This window comes from Scyliorhinus canicula, chromosome 19, assembly GCF_902713615.1.
Source record: "Scyliorhinus canicula chromosome 19, sScyCan1.1, whole genome shotgun sequence".
Lineage (NCBI taxonomy): Eukaryota > Metazoa > Chordata > Chondrichthyes > Carcharhiniformes > Scyliorhinidae > Scyliorhinus > Scyliorhinus canicula.
In genome coordinates, this window is record NC_052164.1 from 95,412,907 (window position 1) to 95,433,502 (window position 20,596).

At 45.6% G+C, this 20,596-nt stretch overlaps 1 long non-coding RNA gene across 1 annotated transcript; it reads left to right on the top strand.

Annotated features, from left to right (window-relative positions):
* The first annotated feature begins 17,699 nt into the window (after nucleotides 1-17,699).
* On the top strand, nucleotides 17,700-20,449 carry LOC119954519. Its single transcript, XR_005458255.1, has 4 exons — nucleotides 17,700-18,001; nucleotides 19,834-19,955; nucleotides 20,244-20,271; nucleotides 20,363-20,449. It is a non-coding gene; the product is annotated as an uncharacterized LOC119954519 (long non-coding RNA).
* The last annotated feature ends 147 nt before the right edge of the window (nucleotides 20,450-20,596 follow it).

Genomic DNA, 20,596 nt, shown 5'->3' on the forward strand with positions numbered 1-20,596 from the left:
AGGGGGAAGAAAAGATGGATAAGATGGGGGCAGGGTGAGCATATACAAAGAAAGACAAGAGAGAATGAAATGGTAAAAAACAGTTAAAATGAAATTTAGGCCAAGTGATTGAAAGAAAGGGTTTACACACGGCACTTAAGAAGATGGAGGCTATTATGGAAGCTCCACGATCAGCGAACGTAACACAGTTAAGATCATTCCTAGAGTGAATTAACTGCGATGGAAAATTTGTCCCTAATCTAGCAAACTGTTACATAGTTTGATGTTCATATAACAAGCATGGCAATGGACACCAGAATGCGAAGAAGCACATCAGTCAGTTAAACAAGCACTGAGGAAGTCGAAAGTGTTGGTACGTTTCAACCCAAAGATACCATTACCACTTGCCTCTAATACTATCTGCAAGGGAAGAAAGATCAATAGGTTTTGGGTTGTGTACCACAACAAGTCCTGAATCGAACTGCACTCAGTTGGAGAAGGAGGCACTGAGTATTATTTCTGGTGTGAGAAAATTTCACCAATACATCTATGGTCATCATTACACATTGTTGACAAACCGCAGGCCCTTCATAACTATTTTTTGGCCATATAAATATATTTCTTCTTGGGCAACAGCTAGACAGCAACAATGGTCTTTAATATTATCTCACATTCCTACATCATACCATCAGTCAGGGAGCTATGCCAATGCTGATGCAATGTCACGTGTGGCTTTGCCTGCTGCTCCAATGCCACTCAATAGTGAAATAGCTACTATTGTGAGCAGGTAGAGTACATTCCAGTGACTGCAGCTCAGGTCCAATGACAGATCTGAAATGATCCCGTGATAGAAGGATATGGCAATGGCATTGAAGGGGAGGATAGCAGGAACACATGCCGGATATTTCCAGAAATCCCGAATCGACAATATAGGGCGGATGCCTATAGTGGGGATGAGGGTAATAATTCCTACAAACCTGGGACAATTACATGAAGGGCACCCAAATAGAGTTAAAACGAAGGAACTGCAAAAACTTCCTATGAAAGGAGACAAGGACGTACCCACAACCGCCACGACAGACACTACTGGAAGACCTACTGGACGCAAGTATCCTCGAGAAAGGGAACTGTAGCCTCATGTATGACCGTACTGGACGCAACAAGAATGAAATGGGAGGACGACCTGGGGATTGAGATAGGGTGGGGAATCTGGAGTGAAGCATTGGGTCAACTCCACCTCCACGTGCGCAAGGCTCAGCCTGACGCAACTAAAAGTGGTACATAGAGCCCACTTAACAAGAAACCGTATGAGTAGGTTCTTCCCGGAGGTGGAGGACAGATGTGAACGGTGCCAAAGAGGCCCGGCCAACCACGCCCACATGTTCTGGTCTTGCCCCAGACTTGTGGAGTACTGGACAGCCTTCTTCGAGGCTATGTCCAAAGTGGTGGGGGTGAGGGTGGAGCCATGCCCGAAAGTGGCGGTCTTCGGGGTTTCAGACCAGCCAGATCTATTCCTGGGGAGGAGGGCGGACGCCCTTGCCTTTGCCTCCCTGATCGCCCGCCATAGAATCCTGTTTGGCTGGCGGTCAGCAGCACCACCCAGAGCTGCAGACTGGCTGTCCGACCTCTCGGAATCTCTCCAAATGGAGAAAATCAAATTCGCCATCCGAGGGTCGGACGACGGCTTCCACAGAACGTGGGAGCCATTCATGCAATTGTTCTGGGACCTGTTTGTGGCCAACGTACAAGAGGAAGAATAGTCGGGTGGCCAAGAATCAGGGGAAAATGGACGGGAATCGGGGGAATGTAGCCGGGGGGGGGGGGGGGGGGGGGGGGGCTGCGGGTTCGTTATGGGGGTTTGATGGCTAGCTAAGGCCCAAAACCAAACTGTAAATAAATGCCTATAAACATGTGCCTCGGCCATATTGGGGAATGTAAAATATGTAAGCCGGCTAAAGGTGGCGGCCACAGTTGTTATTACGAAGATGCTTACCTGTAAATATACATGTTAATTTTTGCGTGTTTTTTTTTCTCTCTAATAATTTGTTATTTGTTCAATATAAAATATGAAAACTCAATAAAAAACATTTTTTAAAAAACGAAGGAATTCGGTTGGAACCATTTTTGGTGGACAAGATAGAGGAAAAAGGACTGTGCCAGTCATGTGTGCGGCAAGGAGCACATTGCCATTGTCCCCATTGCATCCATTGGAGTGGCGTAACATGCCTTGGCAACGTCTTCACATTGACTTTGCTGGTCCCTACGAGGGGCACATGCCCGCGCACTCCAATGGTCCTAATACATTCATTGAAATATTCATCGAAAATAGAAGGAGGAGGAGATCATCGGCCCTTCGAGCCTGCTCCACCATTCATTATAATCATGGCTGATCATCAAGTTCAATACCCTGACCCCACCTTCCCCCCCATATCCCTCGATCCCTTTAGCCCCAAGAGCTATATTTAATTCCTTCTTGAAATTACACAATGTTTTGGCCTCAACTACTTTCTGTGTTCGTGAATTTCACAGATTCACCGCTCTCTGGGTGAAGAAATTTCTCCTCACCTCAGTCCTAAAAAGGTTTTACCTCTTATCCTCAAACGATGACCCCCTACTTCTGGACTCCCCCACAATCGAGAACATTCTTTCTGAATCTACCCTGTCTAGTCCTGTTAGAATTTTCTAAGTTTCTGTGAGATCACCTCTCACTCTTTAAACTCCAATGAATATATTCCAAACCGACTTAGTCTCTCCTCATATGCCAATCCGCCATCCCAAGAATCAGCTTGGTGTTATACCGTCAATTCACTGTGAGACTGTGAGAACGAGTGAACATTAGGCTTTAATATCCATGAACTCGCCTGCCAGAGTCGGCTGTATGAATGAGTGCCACCAGCAGGTGGCCGGACTATATATGGCCCCGGTGAGGGCGGAGCCCGAGGCAGAGCGCACCGGGGTTCCAGTACAGTACCTGGAAGTAGCCTGTATCATCACTTCCAGGTCATGGGTCATATCATTATACAGACAGTACAGAAAGCTCATGCATTAGGTGAAATACATTCACCACACCTGGTAAACCTTTGCTGCACTCCCTCCATAGCAAGGAAACCTTCCTCAGATAAGGACACCAAAACTACACACAATACTCCAGGTGTGGCCTCACCAAAGCCCTGTACAATTGCAGTAAAATACCTTTATTCTTCAAATCCTCTCTTTATGAAGGCCAACATATCAATTGCCTTCTTTACTGCCTGCTGTACCTGCGTGCTTACTTTCAGCAACTGATTCATGAGGACACCAAGGTCTCACTGATTAGCCACCTCTTTCAATTTACACCCATTCAAATAATAATCTGTCATCCTATTTTTGCTACCGAAGCGGACAACCACACATTTATCCACATTATACAGCATCTGCCATGCATGTGCCCACTCACTCAGCCTGTCCAAATCCCGCTGAAACATCTCCGCATCCTCCTCACAGCTCACCCTCCCACCCAACTTTGCATCATCAGCAAATGAAGTCAACAAACCACAGAACAAACTATTGCGAATCTCGGCGAGATTTTCGCCAGATGTGGGAAACCAGAACAAATCGTGAGTGACAATGGTCCATAATTCGCGGCTTAGGAGTCCGAGGACAATTTAAAGATGAATGGGATCCAACACATAAAATCAGCACCTTACCACCCATTGATGAATGGTTTAGCTGAAGGGTTTGCCCGATCCTTGAAGCCTGCACTGAAAGCTTCCAAGAACCAAGGTTCATTACAAGGCCGCCTGAACGGTTTCTTGGTGACGTATCGCAACACCAGACATGCGATTACTCAGAATTCCCCAGCTTTACTGCCACTGAAGTGGAAACTGAGAAATACATTTGATTTACTCTTACCTCAGGGGACACCCCAGATAGTCGAACAGAATCAGCAGTCGTAAATCTTGAGAAGAGAAGGTAACTCTGAAAGACGCTTGTCTGAACAAGAAGAGCAAGTGTTGGCGCGCAGCAATACCACTGGCGGGAAGTGGTTTCCTCAAACTGGCCCGATCTTCTGTGCAGTACACACTGAAGATGAGTTAGTGTGGAGAAGACATGGAGATCAGTTGTTATCTATATGCATCGATGTGCCGGTACCGTGTATTCTAGAACTACCTCAAGACGAAACGCCATCCATGAAACCAGATCGCGTGACTGTGACTTCTGGTCAATGCACAGAAGCAGAGATTGCCAAAGAATCCCCTGTTGCTACTTGTCCTCCTTCTGCAAAAGAGACTGTAACGCCTTCCAGGGTACAGGCATCCTCTGAAGAACCTGAGAGTACCTCCATGGTTACGAAAACCCAAATCCCTGAAGCGCACAGGCAACCAGTGCAGAATAGATGCCCATCAGATTGACTTTCCTATTAACTGTATTATTATGTGCAATGATTTAACGTCTTTCCCTTGAATATACGTTTCAATTACTTTGTAACAATACTATAGTTATTTGTTTGTGTTGGTCCTTAGAAGTAAAGAAGGAGGGATGTAATTATATATAGATTGTTGCTGTGTTACTGCATGGTGACATTAAGAATCTAGTCACTTGACGTTATCGGCTGCTCAGCAGGCTTTGTCCCAGTCTAGATTAGGCCTTTGTACCATTCACACCGGTCTGATAAACCTCTGTTGATTATTGCGTTCTTTTATCCTGCACGTGATATCCATAACAAAACAAGACACACTTCAACAACATTTTAAAAAATGTTTGCAATTGAATGATAACGTTCTTACAGGTACAATATTAACAAAAGCTTAAGAACGAGAAAGAAGCCATTTAAATGCCGTCAAAATGAGTTTGATTGATTATGGGCAGGAGCTGCACTAGTCCTTAATAAATCACATGCGGCTCAGGGGTGGCAGGATGCCAATCTCTATACCAACTGAATGATACACCAGGTTAATTTAAACATTTAAATCATGGCCCAACGTCATCAATGAGCAGTCATTTAAGAACTGAACAGGGCAGAGCTAAAGGCTACCAAAGACAAACAGCTGATAAAAAAGATAACCTCATTAAACAATTCTGCAGATAGTGCATTCTGTTGCCTTACTAGGCTCTGGGGTAACAGTTCCACAATAAATGGTTCTGATCTGCGAGAAGTTCTATGGTTGAATTTATTAAATAAAAACATGCTCAACTTTCACAAACAATTTCCAACCTCAAATTTGTTAGTGATCCATGGTACAGCGTTTCAGTCATGTTTCACGAAGCACACGATGGTGTCTGCGAAGGTACCTGAAACACCAGTTTGTGGGGGTGTGCAGTTATTTTTGGAGTGAGGCAAATGAAACCACAATGAAAATAAATTGCATAGTTGGCACGTGCCAATTATTAATGACTATTTATCAAAGTAAAGAAAAAAACAAATGCACACAAACAGGACTGCTGTACTCTCACATAATTAGGATGTATGAATTACTAAACACACACAGTTTATATAGAACGTAGCCCCTTGTTACAAAATATATACCTTCACTCCCTGAACTCTGTAAGACTTCCCTGTTCCCCAAAACCACCCAAATTGAATAACCAGTTATAGTTTTTTGACTTAATTTATTATTGTCACATGTATTAATATACAGTGAAAAGTATTGTTTCTTGCATGCTGCACAAACAATGCATACTGTACATACGGAAGGAAGGAGAGATTGCAGAATATAATGTTACAGTTATAGCAAGGTGTAGAGAAAAGATCAACTTAATACGAGGTAGGTCCATTCAAAAGTCTGATGGCAATAGGGAAGAAGCTGTTCTTGAGTCGGTTGGTACGTGAACTCAAACTTTGGTATCTTTTTCCTGACGGAAGAAGGTGGAAGACAGTATGTCCGGGGTGTGTGGAGTCCTTAATTATGCTGACTGCCTTTCTGAGGCAGCGGGAATTATAGACAGAGTCAATGGATGGGAGGTTGGTTTGCGTGATTGACTGGGCTACATTCACGACCTTTTGTAGTCTCCTGCGGTGAATACAACCAGAAAGAATGCTTTCTATGGTGCATCTGTAGACGTTGGTGAAGGTCGTATCTGACATGCCAAATTTCCTTAGTCTTCCGAGAAAGTAGAGTCGTTGGTGGGCTTTCTTAACTATAGTGTCGGCATGGGGGGGACCAAGACAGATTGTTGGTAATCTGGACACCTAAAAACCTGAAGCTTTCGACCCTTTCTACTTTGTTCGCATTGATCCCAATTCCCAGTTATCACACAATACTGGGATGATACTCAAATCTGGGAACCTTCTTTTTCCTGGTCCAGCAAAGATATTTTAAAACTGCTGTTACAAAGGTTTTCTGCATTGCCTTGGCTCCAAGACTTGGAAGCTTGTTTGCTGTAAACTTGGCCTTCAGACTTGATGGCTGGAAACTGTCCTCTTTCTGAGACTGCTGGATGGTAACTGCCTCTCTTGCTTCTCAGGGTCTGGACAATTATACCTTTGTTGTTCTTTGATTATTGTGTATTCTGTGTACTCGGCTGTCTGCCCCTATCAACTCCCTTGACTATACATCAGCATAAGTGCATCTCAGGGACCTTCCCAATCATCTATAATCTGTTTCTCCTCCATAAGTTATTCGCATTCTATTATTATCTAAGCTGCCATTCTAAACTTGTTACCAAGAGAGACACATACCAATCGAGGGCCTTTTGACTACTGCTTACTGCTGACAGATGAAAGGAAAATATTTCATTATATAAAGCATTTGATGACCGCGGAACACCACAAAGGGGCGTGTCCTAGGCCTAACCATCTTTAGGTGCTTCATCAATGACCAACACTCGATCATACAATGTCAGAACTCAGGATGGTCACTGATAATTATACAGTGTTCAGTTACACTCTCGATTTCTCAGACACTGAAGCAGACTATGCCTGAATGCGGCAGGATTTGTGCAATGTTCAGGCTTGGGCTGATACACGGTGATGTACCATCGATTGTACGCGAGGCGAGTGATTTACCAAAGTCTGGCTTTAATTGACTAGAACACAGCTCTGCGATCGTCTACAGTGGAAAGGGACGATCGTCAGGCGTCTGAGCACTTATACCTCGTTAATAGAGGTGTGGTTAACTCAGCCTCTCGGCCAATCGGTCGAGAGGCACATGACCGACCAGGGCCAATGGTAAGCCGACGTTCTGGCCCAATGGCAGACGAGTATGCAGATCATATCACCACACACGGCAAGTAACATTCACCCCACACAACTGCCAGAAAGGGACCATGTCTAACGAGAGGGGGTGGAACTGCTTCCTATTGACATTTAATGCCATTACCATCACTGAAACCCCACCATCAACATCCTGTCCCAATGACCAGAAATTTAAATAGGCCAACCATACTGTAGCTACAAGAGCAGGTCAGGGGTGGGTTATTCTGTGATGTGTAACACTCCTCCTGGATCCCTAAAACGTTTCTACAATCTACAATGCACAAGATTAGAATTGAATACTTCCCATTTTAACTGGATTAGTGCAGCTCCAACATCTCTCAAGAAACTTGACACTATCCAGGACAAAGCAGCCCACTTCATTCCCTCCGCTGCAACATACTGTTGCTGCAGTGTGTGCTATCTACAAGGTGCATTGCAGAAACTAGCCAAGGCTTTCTCAACTGCATCTTCCAAAACTGCAACCTCTATCCAAGGAAAGGGCATGGACAGGAGGGGCATGGGAACAGCATCACCATCCCACTTATAAACATCGCTGATCCTTCACGTGTTGAAATCCTGGAACACCCTCCCTAACAGCACTATGGGTGTGCTTACACCATACGATTTTCAGGGATTCAAGAAGGCAGCTCACCACCAACTTCTCAAATGGAATTAGGGATGGGCAATAAATGTTGGCCTAGCCAGTAACGCCCATATTCTAGGAATAAATAAATAAATACTTTTGAAGTCTCGGCACAGTTGAAATTTAAGAAACGTGGCTACCAATTTACATTCAGCAATGTCCCACAAACGACAATGAAATAATTGGCCTGATGATGTTTTACGTGTTGTTTGAGGGATATATGTCAGCCAGGAAACTTTCAGGCACTCAATCCTAGTCACAGAGAACATTGGCTATGCCCCTGACTGTACTATCTGTGATTATGACTATATTTCTCTTCTCTCCCCATGACACTGTGGTCAGTTTGTTCATCCTCCCGACAGTCTCCCCTCTTTCCCACACAGGGAGCAAGAATCTTTAAACTGTTGGACAAGGACAATAGCTGAGGCTCCTACAATCCTACCTCTTGGATACCTCTATCTAACTCACTCATAGTCACACCACCACTGGCAAAATTCAAGGTCGTTAATCTAAGGGGTGTGACTGTCTCTTGAAACACAGCGTCCAGGTAACTTTCCCACTCCCTGACGTGTTGCAGTGTCCAAAGTTCAGACTCCAGCTCATCAACTCTGAGCCAAAGTTCCTCGAGCAACCAACACTTGCTACAGGTGCAGGGGCTGGTTTAGCACACTGGGCTAAATCGCTGGCTTTTAAAGCAGACCAAGGCAGGCCAGCAGCAACGTTCAATTCCCGTACCAGCCTCCCCAAACAGGCGCTGGAATGTGGCGACTAGGGGCTTTTCACAGTAACTTCATTGAAGCCTACTCATGACAATAAGTGGTTTTCATTTCATTTCACTAGGAACCACAATGGGGTCTATCAGCTCCCACATCATGCAGGTGCAACACATCGCTTGGCACTGGATCTCTATTTTATTTAGGAAATTTAAAAAAAATTTCCATCTGGTTTTTAGTTTTGTAATCTGTAAAATATTTCTTCTTTTTACCTTTAATCTGAAAGCAATTTAGAATAAGTAGTGCAAATTAACAATTAATTACCAACCAATTAACTTACCGTTTTCCTGTGACATCAAACTCAGCCCACAGCCTGAGTAGAGGTGTCCCTCGCACGTCCGGCTGTCTCCACTCCCGGCCCAAGTAGAGGTGTCCCTCACACATTCGGCTGTCTCCGCTCCTTCTTCTTTCGCCTAACTCCCTTTGTCACCAAACTCCAGCGACACTCTGATTCAACAAGTCAGCACTCGGTGCAGACAAGGCAGCAGTGAAGAAGCTCTCCTTTTATGGCCCCTAATTCAAGGCTTCGGAAAATGGATTCAACCAGCTGTCTCATTAACTAGCTTTAGATGAGAGCCTGTAAACTCCTGTCTTAAAGCCACAAATAAGCTTCACCCAGTCAACAGAGCAACTTTTAGTTAATTGATGAATTACAGAACAAACTAGACTTTGGAATGAAATTAGTCCTTAAAGTAAATTATTCCTTAAACCTTACACATTGAGATGCCCTTTTTCACCAAACTCTGGGTACACTCTGATGCACAAGACAGCACTCTGATCTTTGCTTGCCAAGTGGTGTAAGCATTGAAATCCCATTCTGCTGCATCATCATTCGCTTCAAGGATTTTCCCAATCTGGGATTCATTTGAATGAAAATGCGGCACAAAGGAAATCTGACTTTTGGACAATTGAAATGACCTCAACTCATATTCATTTCTGTTTCTCTTTCATTGTTGCTATCTGTAATTGTGAAACTCTCTCTTTTCTATCCCTGCGTATGTGTGAGTAAGGTTGCAAATACACTCACCCCCCCCCACCCCCCCCCACCCCCCACCCCCAAGCCCCGCTGGGTTTCAGTGTGTAGTAAACTAGCCTTCCGAGTTCATCATAGAGAGCGTTTGCTGCACGTTACCTCTCAAATCGGGCCACACAAACTTGGATTGGATTTGTTTATTGTCACGTGTACCGAGGTACAGTGGAAAGTATTTTTCTGCCAGCAGCCCAACAGATCATTAAGTACATGGGAAGAAAGGGGAATTAAACAAAATTCAAGAAAATACAAGAAAATACATAATAGGGCAACACAAGATCTACAATGTAACTACATAAGCATTGGCATCGGATGAAGCATACAGGGTGTAGTGTTAATCAGGTCAGTCAATAAGAGGGTCATTTAGGAGTCTGGTGACAGTGGGGAAGTAGCTGTTTTTGAGTCTGTTTGTGCATGTTCTCAGACTTCTGTATCTGCTGCCCGATGGAAGAAGTTGGAAAAGTGAGTAAGCCGGGTGGGAGGGATCCTTGATTATGCTGCCCGCTTTCCCCCTGCAGCGGGAGGTGTAGATGGAGTCCATGGGGGGGAGGCAGGTTCATGTGATGGACTGGGCGGTATTCACGACTCTCTGAAGTTTCTTGCGGTCCTGGGCCGAGCAGTTGCCATACCAGGCTGTGATGCAGCCAGATTGGATGCTTTCTATGGTGCATCTGTAAAAGTTGGTAAGGGTTAATGTGGACATGCCGAATTTCCTTAGTTTCCTGAAGAAGTATAGGCGTTGTTGTGCTTTCATGGTGATAGCGTCGACGTGAGCGGACCAGGTCAGATTTTTGGTGATGTGCACCCCGAGGAATTTGAAACTGAGGGTGTGGGGGAAGATACCATAACCTACTTTTGAAATAATTCAAAAATACCTCTGCTTACTGAAAGGTACATAAAGAATCTCAGTTTGCCTCTCTCCTGTCCGGAACAAAAACTGGGTGCTCATGTCTGGAATGGACACACTACAAGAGAGACAATAGTTGACCAAACAAGCAGAATATGAGCAAATGTTCAACCAGAGCCCAAATTGAAGAAACGAGCTGAATCTGATATCAAATGAACCAATGGAAGCCAAGAAGGAAGATTTAGTGAATCAAATGATCTGTGAGCTACAATTAATGACTGCAGAAAACTCCCTTCGCCATCATAAAAATTTGCCAAATTTTGATGGGCGAATGTGTGTGAAACAAGGAGATCGAAATAATGAAATGTTAGCCTTCCCTGTCACAGAACAACTGAAAGCTGAAGTTAGGGAGGTAGAAGTTTAATATTCAGTAAGGTCAAAGGCAGTGCGATAGTCCAGTTGCTGGTTGAGCTCTTGGAGACCACTCATCAACCAGAAGGGGCAGCTGAGGGGATAAATCCTGACACTGAACCCATTTCCTGAGCCAAATTCAAGCTGGAAAAAGAAGCCGCTGCTGGAGATTCAGGAGAGGGAAAGGGAGAGAGAGAGAGAGAAGCTCGGGAGCCTGAAAAGGAAGGAAAGAGAGAGAGAGAAAGGGAGAGAGGAGAATTCCAGCTCTGAAAATTGGAGATGAAGTCAGTAGCTCAAAGGGAGAGAGAGGTTAGACAGAAGAAAGCTGCTAGGGAAAGGCTCTCTCTACCTAGTTAGATTTAGATTTATTGTCACGTGTACCGGGGTATAGTGAAAAGTATTGGTCTGTGTACAGTCCAGGCAGATCGTTTCATACATGGAAAAAACATAGGACATATGATAAATACACAATGCAAATACACAGACATCGGGTGAAGCATACAGAGTGTAGTACTGCCCAGTAGAGGAGATGCGGAGAGAGATCAGTTCAGTCCATAAGAGGGTCAATTCAGGAGTCTGGTAACAGTGGGGAAGAAGCTGTATTTGAATCTGTTCATGCGTGTTCTCGGACCTGTTGGGAAGGGAGAATACACCGGGTGGGCGGAGTCTTTGATTATGCTGCCCGCTTTCCCGAGGGCAGCGGCAGTATAGACAGAGGTACCTGATACTGTCCAAACCTCCCTACCCTGGAATCAATCTCTGGAGCCCTTAACACACAAGAACACATTCCCAAATTTGAAGAGAGTCATTTGGAATCCTTTTATTCCACTTATGAGAAGTAGCAGGACAGCTAAAATGACCATCAAATACTGGTACCTTATTCATTCAAGGGCAGCCTGCTGGGGAGGGCCAAGAGGTTATTCAATTTTGACTCATGTTGTGTCCACTAATCTTGAATAGAGTTGCCACCCCTTAGTGCCTACAAGTTCGTTATAGAGGCAGATTACCAGAAATTCCAGAATTCTGGTTTAAAAAAACACCCAGGTCTACCTAGAGTTTGAACGGCTAAAACAAATCAAAATCGATCAGTGGGCCCACTCTTTAAAAACACAGTGCACTTACAAGGGATTGGGCGACTTGATATTTCTGCAGGTTTTAGAAGCTGCTTAACCTCCAACATAAGAACCACTTGGAGGAGCAGAAAATCCTCACAGTCAGGGGTGGGGCCGTCACGGCACATAACGTCCAGCTACCCATCCTCAACCTTTGAGTTAACCAGGAAGAGAGATTACTGAGGGTGGCTTCGAAAATTGTACCACACAAACTGAAGGTTTGGATAAACACACCATCGTCTATTTAGAACAGTGTTCTTCAAAACTTTTTTTCCAAACATTTTTACCAACCGGCCAACCTTCAGGACCCAACCCGGCCGACCTTCGCGACCCCACGCCGGCTGATCTTCGCGACCTACGCCGGCCAACCTTCACGACCCAACCCGGGCTGACCTTCGCGACACACGCCAGCCGATCTTCACGACCCACGCCGGCCGACCTTCACGGACCCCACGCCGGCCAACCTTCGCGACCCACGCTGGCCGACCTTCGCAAACCCACGCCGGCCGACCTTCGCGACCCACGCCAGCCAAACTGCGTGACCCACCATTTTCTCTTACCTTGTTTGCTGCTGACAAAAATGGAGGAAATGGTTTTGGTTCCCTTTGGCCCTCGTACACTCTCCTCCAATGGAACCTGTTGGATGAAGGTGAAGCCTTCTGGTGTCGGAAAGTATGGAGTCTCTATCTGTCCAAAGTTCTGCATTTTTTCCTGTAAATTTTATCAAATAAACCCCCCCCACAAACTTGTAAAAAAAATAAAATGAATAAAATAAATGAATAAAACCCCCTGAACTTGTGTAAAAAAATAATTGAATAAAATAAATGAGCAAAATAAAATTAAATGAATAAAATAAATGAATAAAAACCTCCAGAACTTGTGAAACAAAAATCTGCGACCATTTAAAAAAATAGCAGCCGCACTGTGCATGTGTGCCCGATCATCGGCCACGCATGCGCATTGTTTTGCGCATGCGCGCCGATGATCGTGTGTGCAGTGCGGCCGAATTTTGTTTACATGTTTTGCGGCCATTTGAAGGCCGCTTTCAGCCGGTGTTATTGAAAACCGACTGCTGCGCGGGGATTTGCGCGGTCAGGAGTCCGCGAAGGACGGCTCTGCGACCCTCCCGACACCCGCCCGTGACCCACCTGCGGGTCGCGCCCCCCGAGTTGTGAAGAACACTGACTTAAAACATTATTCAAAAGCACCTCTGCCACACAGACAGGACAGTAAGAGGATAAAGAAATTCAGTTTTGTTTCTCTCTCCTGTCCGTAACAACAGTCAGAACCTCAGTGTAATATTCTCTCCCAGAAATGACACCATCCGACGGGGCAGCAACCCCTCAGTTCTGCTCCAAGGTGTCATTTTAGATTAGAATCTCAGGGCTCGAATTCTAAGGAACCAGAGCGGGCACACGCCTGACCCAAACACCGCGTGAAGTTGCACGAGAAGACGTGGGACATGCATCACGATGTCATGATTAAATATTTCAGTCCTCGGGCATAGAACATAGAACAGTAAGGGGGGCCTCACGGTAGCATGGTGGTTAGCATCAATGCTTCACAGCTCCAGGGTCCCAAGTCGATTCCCGGCTGGGTCACTGTCTGTGTGGAGTCTGCACGTCCTTCCCCGTGTGTGCGTGGGTTTCCTCCGGGTGCTCGGTTTCCTCCCCACAGTCCAAAGATGTGTGGGTTAGGTGGATTGGCCATGCTAAATTGCCCGTAGTGTAAGGTTAATGGGGGGATTGTTGGGTTACGGGTATACGGGTTACGTGGGTTGAGTAGGGGTGATCATTGCTCGGCACAACATCGAGGGCCGAAGGGCCTGTTCTGTGCTGCACTGTTCTATGTTCTATGTTCTAGTACAGCACAGAACAGGGCCTTCGGCCCTCGATGTTGTGACAGAGCAATGATCACCCTACTCTACTCAAACCCACGTATCCACCATATATCCCGTAACCTAACAACCCCCCCCATTAACCTTATTTTTTTTAGGACACTAAGGGCAATTTTTCATGGCCAATCCACCCAACCTGCACATCTTTGGGACTGTGGGAGGAAACCAGAGCACCCGGAGGAACCCACGCACCCACGGGGAGGCCGTGCAGACCTCCACACAGACAGTGACCCAGCCGGGAATCGAACCTGGGACCCTGGCGCTGTGAAGCATTTATGCTAACCCCATGCTACACCTGCTGCCCACTCTCGCCAACAACCTGAAACGGTAATCAATCTCAGTAAGCATGCAACAGGCCCTAATTTTAAATGGCCCATGCGCTTTACACTTGCCGGGCTCAGGCCAATCAGCATTCACGTTTTTTCACCAATTTCCTGACCCGGGTTGGGATAAATGGTCCGGGATGAAATAAAATAAAGAAACTGTTTTGAGGACTGAGGTGTTATCTGTTCACTCTGTCAGTTGCTGACTCTGTGTGATGGAGAGAGGTTGAGCATTCTTTTGGTGCGATGCCATTGGAATAACACTGCAGATCCCAGAGAACGGCTAACAGCCTTCAGGATGTTGTTGGAATCGCCCGCCTGCACCGTCACCTTGTCAGCGGCCCACTTTTCTCCTCGCCCTCCCCGGCAGCACTCAGTCTTTCACAGTGCACCTTTCAAGCTGTCCCGCCGTTAATTGGTCAACCAACGTGTAATCGCGCTCCAGGGCCAATCGCGCTACGGGAAGCGCCGTTTCGTACCCCGCCTTCTCGTCCCGCCGAGTGTGCGTTGGCCCAAACAAACTCAGCCTCAAATCTCTATAAATGGGACTTAACGCCTTATGAGGAAGCAGAGGAAGGCTGATACGGAGTCAAAGACTGACAACTTCCAGTAAATTATTGGATTGGATTGGATTGGTTATCACCACGTGTACCGAGGCCCAGTGAAACGTATCGTCCTGCGATGCAGCTCAGACAGATCATTCCGTACATGAAAGAAAATCATAATAGGGCAAACATAAAATACACAATGTAAATACTGTTGCACAAATTCATCCACCACCCAACCACGTTTTGCAACAGCTTATATTTATATAGTGTCTTATCATAGATTATCATAGACTTACAGTGCAGAAGGAGGCCATTTGGCCCATCGAGTCTGCACCGGCTCTTCGAAAGAGCACCCTACCCAAGGTCCACACCTCCACCCTACCCCATAACCCAGTAACCCCACCCAACACTAAGGGCAAATTTTCTCATGGCAATCCACCTAACCTGCACGTCTTTGGACTGTAGGAGGAAACCGGAGCACCCGGAGGAAACCACGCACACACGGGGAGGATGTGCAGACTCCGCACAGACAGTGACCCAAGCCGGAATCGAACCTGGGACCCTGGAGCTGTGAAGCAAGTGTTGCTAACCACTATGCTACCGTGCTGCCGTTATTATTTAATACCGTTATTATTTAAAATAATAAATTATAGAATGCAACAGCTTATATTTATGTAGTGTCTTTAAAATAATAAATTATAGAATGCAACAGCTTATATTTATATAGTATTTTTAAATAATAAATTATAGAATGTAAAGTACCAGGCCATTCAGCCCAACTGGTCCAAGCCAATTTATGCTGTTCATAAGGCAGTACCGCTGTATAGTATCGCAGTGAGGACCCCTTTCCCTGAATGAAGGGGTATAATCAGAAAAAAAGCAATATGAGGCTTTAATATAAAGACTGAGGTAGCTCCTTATTATGTCATCAAAAAGTTATCAAGTATTTCACATAGTGTGTTAGTCTTTATTTGTTTTCGGGATGTGAGTGTCCTTATGAAGGTGGTGGTGAGCTGGGGGCTAAAACTGCTGCAATCTGTTGACTGTTTTGTAGTAGTTTAATACAACTGGATGATTTGCTCGACCATTGCAGAAGGCAGTTAAGAGTCAACCACATCGTTTTGAGTCTGAGGTGACATATAGGCCAGACCAGATCAGGGTGGCAGATTTCATCAGCCTAAGGCCACTGTTGAATCAGGTGGGGTTTCTTTTTGTGACCTATCTGGTATTTTAATGATCATATTAATGAGAACTAGCACTCCATTCCAGATCTACTAATTCAATTTAAATTTTTTCAACTTGTATCTGGAGCACTAGTCCGTGCCACTGGACTACTGTTTCAGGAACGGTCCCACGCGGCTGACAGTCGCTAATTTGAAGCACAAGTGAATCTTACAACGCAGGGCTTATGTAGTTTACTTCATGTATAAAGTCGCCACATAGCCCCAGTGATCAAGAGGCTGCTTCCCCCTTGGAGGGGTGAGGGGGGAGAGCGGAACTGGTGGTGATTTAACAGGAGGGTCACCCCACCTCAGGCGGAGAGGCAAGGTTGAGAAGGCGGGGCACTTCATCAATAACCTCAGCCAGAACGGGAATCGAACCTGCGCTGCTGGCCTCGCTCTGCGTCACCAACCAGACCGTCCAGCAAATGAACACATGTTCAGAATGTAATTCATTTCCACTGCTGCGCAAGGGAAGTTGTATGTAAATACTGAATATTCTTCTAAATGCTAAGTGTAGTACAACAAAAGCTCAGACTCTGTAAATGGATTTGTGATTCTCTAACAGTGAAAGACACAAAGGTAATAAGCCACAATCATTGTTCAGCCTAAATTTAACTTTGTTGCGTGAAAATATTGAATGAGCCAGCAAGCTCTGTTGTTTCACAGTGCCAGGGTCACAGGTTCGATTCCCCGCTGGGTCACTGTCTGTGTGGAGTCTGCACGTTCTCCCCGTGTCTCCGTGGGTTTCCTCCGGACGCTTCGGTTTCCTCCCACAGCCCAAATATATGTGGTTTAGGTGGATTGGCCATGCTAAAATTGTCCAAAAAGGTTGGGTGGGGTCACTGGGTTGAGGGGCTAGGGTAGAGGCGTGGGCTGAATGGCCTCTTTCTGCACTGTAAATTCTGTATACACCTCCTGCTGCCTCAGGAAGGCAGGCAGCATCATCAGAGACCCCTTCTTCCAGGCCCTTCCATCAGGCAGAAAGTACAGAAGTCTGAAGACTCCGCACATCCAGACATAGGAACAGCTTCTTTCCCCACAGCTACTAGACTCCTCACAGACTCTCCCTCGGACTGACCTATTCCCTGTAGAACACTATTCACGATGCCCTATGCTGCTCTTGCTCATGTATTTGCTGTTGTTTGGCCCCTTGTTCCGCACTGTAACCAATCACTGTTTGTCGATGTACCATTTGTCAATGTTCCCTGTTGATTATCCTTTTATGTCTATTATGTACGTACTGTGTCGTTCCCTCGCCGCAAAAAAATACCTTTTCTCTGTACTTCCGGTACAGGTGACAATAAATCAATCAAAATCTCCCCCCTGTGTACCTGAACACGCGCCGGGGGAATGTGGCGACGAGGGGATTTCCACAGTAACTTAATTGCAGTGTTAATAATGTAAGCCTACTTGTGACACTAATAAAGGATTATCATTATTAGAGGACCCAATTAGTTTGCAAAAAGCACCTGGGTAATAGGAATCTTCTTGCATCTGATTTTCAAAACCTGGCTTTTTTTTCTCTGTTTAAACAGCTGGAAAATGGGTGAGGTGTTGGAATTCCAGTGAATAAAACTGCGTCATATGCAATGCATGTCAATCGCTGGAGTCGAGCTGAGGACGGGTGCAGTAGTGATCAGGAAGTTGACGCAGGTATTGGTGTCAAAGATCCCGCCCATGGAAAAGGAGCTGTTTATATTCAGAGATATATATATATACACACACAGATAAAAGGAAAGCATTCATCAGCGTTGCCCAGATTCCCCCAGTAGGTGCAGTGAAGGTGGAAGTGCCCCAGGTTTCTGCCTGGGTGCCTGCATTGAAGGCACAGCATGCTGTACAAGGTGACCAGCCCGGACAGCCTGCACGACCAGAGCAGCAACGACAGTGGCATAGACGACTGCTACCGGAGGAGCCACCGCTCCCCCCTGGCCTGGGAGGGTCCCCTCTCCTGCCGGCGACTGCTCGCAGCCAAGTCCCTCCTCTCACCCCTTTTGCCTCCTGGGACCCAGTGAAACCACCGCGGAGGAGAGCCAGGCTGGTAAGAGTCCTTCCTTGTCAGGACGCAATGTTATAACCCCAGCTGTAATGCAAAAGGTGCCACCGCCAACTGCAATGTGTTGGAAGTGCTTCAGGTTCCTTGGGATGGACAGGTTGTATCATTGCCGAGTGAAAATTGCAAATGAGCCTGCCCTGAAATGAATTGATAAACGAGGATGAAGAAACCCGACAGGAGGGCTGGCTTGGAAGCAACTTTACTGCTGTGCTGGCACAAAGAATAAAATGATGTGCACAATGGTTAACATTGTGGCTTCACAGCACCAGGGTCCCAGGTTCGATTCCCCGCTGGGACACTGTCTGTGCGGAGTCTGCACGTTCTCCCGTGTCTGTGTGGGTTTCCTCCGGGTGCTCCGGTTTCCTCCCACAGGCCAAAGACGTGCAAGTTACGTGGACTGGCCATGCTAAATTGCCCGTAGTGATCAAAAAGGTTAGGAGGGAGTTATTGGGTTACGGGGATAGGGTGAAAGTGAGGGCTCAAGTGGGCCGGTGCAGACTCGATGGGCCGAATGGCCTCCTTCTGCACTGTATGTTCTATGTTCTATAATAAACTGGGGACTGACCTGATCAAGTCAAACATAAGCAAAGTGTGTCAAGCCAGTGTGAATGCTGCTGGAGTTTTAGACATAATAGTTCATTGCTCCAGCCTGTGCCTCTTTATTTATTTAAAGATGGTCTATGATCATGTTATAAATTATGATTCTGGGGGTTATTTGTATCGTCATCACCAGTGGGCACCTGCCTCCCAGGTGATTTTCTTTTTGCAATAGACGAATGGACTCTCTATACATCACAAAAAAACAGGTTATCTGATCATTTGTTTCACTGCTATCCCTGGGGCCATACTGTGCTCAAATAGGTTGTCATATTCCCGACATCACAGAATTGTCAAAGGGCAGAAGGGGGCCATTCGGCCCGTTGTGTCTGCACCAGCTCTCCCAATGAGCACTGTGGCTCAGTTGGCAGTCCCCTGCCTTTTCCCCTCGTTTCTATTCAAGTAATAATCAAATGCCCCCTTGAATGCCTCGATTACAAGGGTACAAAATGCATCAAAGATTGTAAAGGGTTTTTGGGAGATGTTGAAGTCATGAAAGGTGCCATATAAATGCAAGTCTCTTTTCCCCAAGTGCTGGAGCTCAGAGCTTCAGGCAGACTTTACTTTGAAACCGTGCGGGTGTATGTTTGCTTTGACGTGAGCGATAAATGGTAGGGGCGGGAGGAGGGAGGAATAACGAACAGGATTGAGATAATGCTGAAGTGGTAATCACAGAACAAGTTGGAATAATGCAAGGTGCTGCGCTTTGTAAAATACTGAACTCAGAAAGTTTGGAAATAGCTCAAATTCTTGGAAATAGCGCCGCTTAATTGGATCAGATATGTCCTGGAGAATTTAAAACTCTGCTATCTTTCAAGAATCGAGATTTGAAATAAGATTACCCTCTTTTTGAATTTCCTTTTGTCTATTTCACAGTTGGGCAGAAATCTGTTCTTCGTCATCTGCTCACTGCTACATTATTTTACCACAGAAATCATTTTTGCAGATATAATTTCCAAATTAGTATTACATCAAATTATAGGTGGTTATTTTGTTTAACTTCAGTGCACTTCAACAAGGTGCAAATGAATGAACAGCATTGCTTTTGCTGTCCGAAATTAATGGAGCACTAAAGTGCCAACATTCTCAATTTTGGTGTAGTTTATGGCTATTGGTTTCTCGTTGATATACTGACTGCTCATTTTAAGGGTGGACTTTTGCTGGTGAGAATTGTACCAAAATTCTTATGCTGGTTTTTAATCAAAACTTACTTTTCTTAGGCTCAAAGAATCGTATAGATACGCTGTACCAAAAAAAATACTTGGGGGTAAGAGTCCGCCAGCCAGTCGAGATCTCCTTCGCAATTATCGCATGGCAAGGTGACGATTCCAGAGATAGGCAGGTATGGAGGGATATGTCTATTGCACCTGTACAGGCAGTTCCTCTTCTTCAGAGAGAATAGATTTCAGAATTTTAAGTATTAAATCACCATGCAACAACTATTAGCAGGGTTGGGGAAAATTGCGATAATCAGATCCGATTCTCGGGGGGGGGGGGGGGGGGGGGGGGCGGGAACAAGGTTTCTCTGACCTAGTGGTAAGGTATTTAAAGTGGGAAATTTTCTTTAATATTTGTTGGAAAACAGGTTTGAAATTAGGTTTTTAAGGAACTTTCATTCTGTTTCTTACAGCTAGATGTGGCCTGGAAATCGAATAATCGTAAGTGGCTCAATCGTCAGTAGCTTTAAAATGTCCTGCTTCAACGTACCTGATATTGTGCCTAACTTGCTTATTGGTGGCTCTATTGCAGTGAGAAGACGTGTGGTCCGAGAGGACTGTCCATGGTCATCCTTACACCACCAAACGGAAAAACAGGTACGCACTGTTAGGCTGCCAGAATTCACAGCTTGGAAAAGACAGCAAGGCCAGCATTGATGGCCCATGCCTGGCCTTCCAGAGAAGATGCTGATGGGCGTGCTTCTGCTTGAGTGTCAAGATATAGCCGGGTGACTTCCTCGGCCACTTTAGAGGGAAGTTAGTTGAC